Below are 7,997 nucleotides of genomic sequence, written 5' to 3'. Positions count from 1 at the left end.
TGTCTGTGCTCTGTTGTGGTCTAACATATATATATATATATATATATATATATATATATATATAGGCAACAAAAGTTAACAGTTACACCTCTCATTAGTGACAAACCACACTTTACTCTTTCTTTGCTTGTTTTTTCAATTTATATGTCCATCTGTAGTACTCATTAGTTGTATGTTCAAGCTATTGAACATACAACTTTTATGTTCAAGCCTTTTAAAGATACCACTGTATACTGTGTGTACATAAAAAAATACACAATGAGCAGAATCCTAATACCTAGAAAATGAATCTTTCTAACATGTGTTTAATGATGCCTCCAGATTTACTTTAACCCAAGCTGTCAGTTTTTTGGTTCCAAATACCCAAGTGTTAGTGGAAAACAAAGTAAACAGCTAGCTTTTAAATAGGGTCCCAGGTGAGTCTTGAAGCCCAGTCAGGTGTGTCTGTGCCAGCTCTATGTCACCTACCGCAAATGTGGATTTTCTTAGTGCTTTTAGAGGGGAAACACTCCTATATGTAATTTCTGTAACTGTTTTGGGTGGTCGGAACACACAACTGATATGATGATTTTGGGGACTTGTGAAGTAAGTAATATTATCATAGTGATAAACTCTCACAATCTAGATTTTTTATATATATATATGTTGTATATGTTGCCTGATTGCATTTATCTTTTAATTTACTGCCATCTTAGTTGTTCTTTGCTCTGCTTTCACAGCTCTGATATCAGCTATTATACACAATATCTTTAGACATATACACATACACAGATATGTGTGAAAACAGAGGCAGCATTAGCAGGTAAATGAGCAAATTACTCAATGATTTATCACCTGAACACATAAGTTGTCTCTTGCTAATCACATAGGTCACTGGTTCCCAAAGTCAAGAGTGCTGTGGCCCACGTGAAAACCACAAAATCCCATGACCAAGTCCCATCCCATATTTTTATTAATATGTAACTATGCATACTTGTGAGTAATTTCAAACTGAATTTCTGTTATTACTGCAGCCCACCTTCAGTAGCAGCACACCACTGACCTAGGTAATCTTCTCTGCTTGCCTTTCTTCAGCAACAGAATTCCATATAATTTACATGTGCCAATCAAAAGCCTTTCTATCCTGCGTTCTCAGCCTTAAGAAGTTAACATTTGCATGCATGCTTGTTTGCCTTTGCATTTTTTTAAATGTAGTTACTGATGACTGTTAGCACAAACTGTAGATTTCACAGCAGAATGAAAGCGATCAGATTCAATAAGCAGCCCTGATATTGATATTTAGATTCTTATGGAAGTTTTTAAGCCCCAAGTCTACACATCGCTAATTTGTCTTCCCGCTGAGGCCAGTCTGTCTGTATTTTCATGCGTGTTACCCCCCATCAACACCTTTCTGTAAGGCAAACAGGGCATATTGAACACCAGCATGGGACTCTTATGAAAGGAAGTGAACTGGGTAGGTGAATATGTAAATTCACATACCAAAATTCAGTTCTATTCATGCATGAAGTTTAACACATATGTGACACAAGCTCTTTGATCTCCTTCTCCCTCATGCCCTTGTGACAGTCCTCATCTTTTACTGCCAGTCAGAACATATTGTTTCTCAGCATGGCGGAGTTTAGGGCTGACAAAGGGGTGGAGGGCAGTGAAGGGAGTGATATTATAGGCTTCAGTTGCCAGATTGGTGGCAAATCATCTTTATGAGCAGACAAGAGGGTGCAGAGAGAGGCCTGTGATTTCTCCCCAACTTCCATGAAGAAAAAGACTAAGAACGTCCTGGAATCCTGTGATTCAGTGATTGCTTTAATTCAGAACAGCAGTGCAGGCATTTATAGTTGGGGAAATGGAAAGAATGTGCAAAGGTTTTATTATTCAGTACGTATGCTTTATTTTTTTTGTGCTTGCTTCACTTGTTTCTAAAATAAATTGTAGTAAACCTTTAAAACATGGAAAACACATGTTATTTCACATGCACCATAATAGACTGTTGTGCACACTTCAGCTTGTGATATAATGGGCACATTGTTACATCTTTGATAACAACACACAGACAAATAAAATTATATTTTTAGTGTGTTGAATTAGATTGTTGTTATTCTTCTGTATTTTTCATGTACCAGAGGCAATTTCATGCATGGGGTATGATACAATTTTGGTGATATAGGGGAAGTGGGCTTGTGAATGTTTGTTTACACGTGCCTGCATGGAAGTATCTCTACACAGTCGGTGCATGTGTGTCTGCGATATTATTCTCCAGATTGGAAATTAGGGTATAAATGAACCAGAGACAGCCTAATATTATATCATAGAAACATTTTTAACCCATTTAATTATATCTGTCCTGCACAATAACAAATATATAAACATGACTCTGAGTTTTTTTTTTTTTTATTATTATGACAACACAGTAGACTAAACTTTAAAAAAAATCAATAAAAAATAAAAAGTTGTGTAACCATGGGTATATACAGATTATTTTAGGTCCTGGACATGATGGACTTTGCCAATAAACCCTTATTAGAACTGGCATGGATTGGCAGCCAAACCCTGCAGCTTGCTTGGATGATTTACCACCACAGCCTGTTGGTTTCCAAAATACTGTAAACTGCATAATTGGCATTACTGTTGAGTCTCACTCTTCCAATTACCTGATGACTGGACTGTTTATTTTTTCTGCATCAGCCAGATAAAATTTTAAACTTTTCAGACACAGAGCAAGTATATTATGTTCCACATTAAATTCTTCTTATATAACTTAGTATCTCATTGATCCTTCTAGCCTTCGTTCTTTGGCCAAACGCAGCTCACAGTTACTCACTTTTCTTATAAAAGCAGTGTTTTTTTAAACTGACCATCCTTGAATGTGTTTCTGCCTAAGCTGCTTTGACGCCAATATCACAAACCAATAAGCTGAATCCCACCATCTCACTATCACCTTTGCATGATGGCATTTTAATGGCCTCTGAAATGAAGCCATTCCTACCTGAGAAACCATGGGAAATAATTAATAATCCTCTTTTGTAATGAGAACTATGTTACTAGGTGCACTTGTTTGAGGTGTTTGATATTACCAAGATCTCGCTATACAAAACTGCATTTAGCAATCTGTATTTACGTAGTATATAGTTGTTACAAACATTTCTTTTTTCATATTTATGCAATAAATTCCATGATCTCAGTACCAATCATACAAATATGACACATTTTTCTGCTAGCTTCATAAAGACAGCAACAAATTCAAACGGGCTTGTTCACGTGCACTCGACTTACGCATGAAAAAGTAATGTCAACAAAACCCAACAATTCCACTGCACCCCAGATGAGGAAATAAAGAGGACAAATACAGTATTTCCTGTTCTTTGCATACTGAGCATTGAGTTGCAAATGCCTGAGACAAAGTAGATAATTGTATGCATCTCATGTGATATTTTGTAAAAACATATATACAGGAGACTACATAGAGTGTTCAATGGACAGTTCCCTTAGCAAACCGGTGTTAACTACATGTGGACTAAATTAAAATGATGATGCAAGTTTCCACTGTGACTCAGATTAAGTGTTCACCACTTGCACCAACTCTGTGTTGGAGCACATACTCGAGCTTATTGCATTGCAGCTATTAGTCATTCCCAAGGTCACACAAGATGAATGTAGTGACAAACGCACTTCGATACTTCTCTTTTACTCTCATTTTTATGCTTTCTAGTGCATTTTTTAACTTACCATCACTTCTTCCTTAAACAAATATCAGTGTCTGTCTCTCTCATTCTGTCTGTCTCTATAACCAAGCTCTCCTGAGTTTTAATCCAACGTTCCTCTGTGCTCGCTCTCAACTGCACACACCTGTGCACACCCTGACCCACACTCTTTTGCAGGTCGAGTGTATCAGTGAGAGACAGAGGGTTATGCTTCATGCAGCTCTGAGCAGATCAGCCCTGGCTGAGAGTTCACTGAATCAGGCAGGTATAACTGATCTGACCTGGCACCTTGTGGGCAGATCAAACAGCTAGGCATATCGCCAGAGGGTGACAGCGAGAGGCAAAAATGCAGAGTGTCGAAGGGTTGATTAGGTTGTTTGATACCTGGTAAAAGAAGACTTCATACAGCTCCTTTTCTTACATGTTGCACCTTCTATCAGTAAATGAAAATTCAAGTTGAAATTAGAGAATTCTCAAATATTGCTCTATATAAGGAATAGATGATGGCTGAGTCAAAAGCACAAAATAAAGTAGCAACTGTGTTGCAAAATAGATGTGACAAAATATAACTTTAACATGTCACAGACCAGCACACGTTAGACTCAGTGAAATCCAGGAAACACACTGGTTTGTATTCAAAAAGAGTATTATGTTAATCAGAAAAGGTTTTTTAAGTAGGGAAATTTATGTCTACACAAACCAAGAAAATCAACTTCAAGAATCCATTGATTATATCATGTTTAAGCAGCAATGCTACAATTGCTGTGTGTATGAGTAACTGCATGGAATGGAATGGATCCCTGTTTTTCACAGCAGTGAGGGGAAACCAGTGAAGTGAGTCTGATGTTATAGTGTTAGCAGGCCTACAGTGGTTTTGGCCTGTGTGGGTATGTATTTGCTCTCCCTCCCCAGCTTTAGGTAGCGCCCCTTGCAGCTGACTTGACACCACAATTAGGCCAGGGAGTATTTAAGCTCAGGGAGCCAGAGTACCATTCTCTTTACAGCATGAGCTGTGTGCTTACTCCTGCTCTGTGAAGAATGTAGTTTTGAGTGACTTTTGACTTACTCTTGCTTCTGAGTTTTGCTGTTTTTTTCTTTGTGTTTTGATGGTGACAGCGACGTGGCTTTCTCTTTTAGTTAATAAAATAACTTTTGTTATATTGGCAATGCTGTCTCCTTGTCACCTTTCACTGTTACTTCGCCACATCCACTGGACTTCCTAGGGAATGTAACAGCTGGTCTCTCTTTATAATTCACTCTAAATAGACTACACATATGCACTGGCCCTGTCCCTTCACATCTTTTCCTAAAACTGCATGAAAAACATCCGAGGAGTCCAGCCAGGGGGTTCATCCTGCCACTGCAGACCTCCCATAAAGTAGCTCAGGGCTCCGTGGATTACTAGTAACACAGAGAATCAGTCATTGTGAGCACCCCTTTAATTAGTAGAATAAATAATAGATGAGCCTATACACCAGACCCACAAAAGGCTTATTGAGCTGGCTAGGTATAGCTAACTGAATCTTGAATGACTGCAGAAGGTCCACAAAATAATATTGGGCAAACTGAAAAAGGGAGCCCATGTTTTTTATACAAGAAACTGGCTGCAAAGATTTGATTGGGAGAGGGAACCGCTGCCAGATGATATCAGGATTGTTTCTAAAGGAGGTTGGAACATAAAATTGGACACAGACGTTTGTTCCAGCAGATAATTATGTGAAGTACAGTTCATCAAATTGTCACACAGGTGAAATGAGGCTTATGATACTCTGAACTATTTGTTTAGACCAAATGTTACAGCATGAATATGCAGCATAAGATTTCATAAAGAATCCACTGATGTTTATAATTGTTTGCCCATATGAATATTTTCATTTTTTTTTAATTGTTATTAATTTTGGTGTTCAGAAAACATTTCTCAAAGCCGGAGCATACTATCAACTTTTCTATAACTGTTTTGTTTTTTCTTGTCATATGTTCTGATACATTCCGATATGCTCAGATGCTCTACTGGATTTTGTTTCTGCATCATTTTAAAAGTTATTTTAAATTTCAATTGACAGCTCGATGCTAATGTGAAAATGAAAAGCTATATGTGTTAGCGTGCGCATGTGTTTAAATGTCTGTCTTTATGTGAGGTTGCTTCATCCAAAACATCTGATTATGCGCTTGGTCTCTGCTCACATTGGCACAGGGTGTTAGATCCGTTGACAAAAATTGTTTGGTAATGGTTCCAAGACATGAAAAATGAATCTGGACCAAAAAAATTTGATTAACAGCTCAAGCAAAGTGCTGGCAAGACTGCTGGTGGCGGTTGGTAGTTGGAGGGTGGTCAGGAAAGGCAAAGGAAGGGAAGGTTGAAAATGAAATAAGCCACACTGAAAGAGTAAAGCGCAAATGAGCAGCATGAGCAGAGATTCTGTTCATTTGAGTAACTGTCTTCCAATAAGAAATGATGGGAGTCACAAAAGGGGCGGAGGATATAAATTAAAGGGAGTGAAGTGTGAGAGAGAAGAGTATAGGTACCTAGTCCTAGGCAAAGTGAATTCAGTTACACAAATCTAAACATTTTCTTACCGAGAGAAAAGTTGTTGAAAGCATCTCATCTTTTTCCAAGAAAACTGCTCATTTTTGATGCCAGCAAAAGGAATGAGACAAAATATTTCATTTGAGAAACTGCATGAAAGACTGTCTTCTGCAAGTGAAAAGATTTATTAACATCTTATTTGCAATAAATGTATTTTAGCAATCAAAAGTGACCAAGATATAGCAATGTTTGTACCTGTGAGAAATGAATTTCTGTAAAACTGTGATAACCCCTTCTTCCCTCTTTTTTTCAGAGAACATATTTCATATTTGGAAAAGTTAGCACTTTGTCATAGAGAGTTAAATGGTCATTTTAATTCCCACTGTGGTAGCATGTGAATTGAAAGTGAATGGGCTCCCACCCTGAGGTCTAGATGATTGTTATTCACTCCGCTGCCATCTATTTCATGCCACAGGAATGCGGTGGCCCTGAGCACAAAGGCGCATAATGAGACTTTGTAGTGAATCCACGGAAATACAGGATGCGTAACGCACAACTTTATACATATACATATATACATATATATATATATATATATATATATATATATATATATATATATATATATATATATATATATATACACATATACACATATATATTATATATATATATATAGACACACACATATATATATATATATATATATACATATATATATATACACACATATATATATATATATATATATATACATATATATATATATATATATATACATATATATATATATATATATATATATATATATATATATATATATATAAATATATATATATATATATATATACATACATATATATATACATACATATATATATACATACATATACATACATACATACATATACATACATATATATACATACATTATATACATACATTATATATATATATTTTGCTTTTGGACACTAAAGTGTCATGCTGAACAAACAAAAATTTATTCAGACCAAGTGTGACACTTGGTGAAACTCTAGTCCCTTGCATACAGATTTTGCATATTCACATGGTGTTCATAAAAATTAGAGATACTGTGTTGTGTTCGTAGGCTGGAAGAACTTCTTTTTTTTTACTTTATTTCTTCATATTTCTTTTAAAATAATATAGCATCTACAGTGTCTGCTAAACTGTCTGTAACTCTTACATGTCACACAATGACTTGTGTTGGAGTCATATCCAACATGTAGTGAGTGAAACCATATCTAACGTGCACTTTGTAATTTGTATTTCTGATCGAAGGCACTGGCAATAGGTAGAAACAGCCATCTGTAATCCCAATTAGAACGGCCTTTTCTATGCTGCACAACATCTGTTTATTTTTGTCCTATACCTCTTTGTGAAGCCCACTTGGGATCTCCTGTCATGCAAATCCAGGTGTACAGGACAGCATGCACATGTAGCTGCTTGCTAATTAGTGAATGGCCATTTGACTGTTTTTTTAAACTTTTTCTCTGTGATGTCAGAATTTTTTAAAAACAATGTTGGGATCAGAGATGCTTTTATTTGCAAGATTTAATCATAACAAGAGTTTTTTGGGGGGGCTTTTTAGGCAGGACAGTGGAGAAAAAACAGGAAAGATAGGAGAAAGACCGGGTGATGCTGTGCAGCGAAGGGCCTTGGGGCAGATTCAAATCTCGACTTCTGTATTAGCCTCATGGCATTTTGCTCTACCTGCTCTACACAGTGTGTTAAATTTGCATTAATGGTATGTT

The sequence above is a fragment of the Archocentrus centrarchus genome, chromosome 20 (assembly GCF_007364275.1).
Source record: "Archocentrus centrarchus isolate MPI-CPG fArcCen1 chromosome 20, fArcCen1, whole genome shotgun sequence".
Classification (NCBI taxonomy): domain Eukaryota; kingdom Metazoa; phylum Chordata; class Actinopteri; order Cichliformes; family Cichlidae; genus Archocentrus; species Archocentrus centrarchus.
This window is presented reverse-complemented; position numbering follows the sequence as displayed.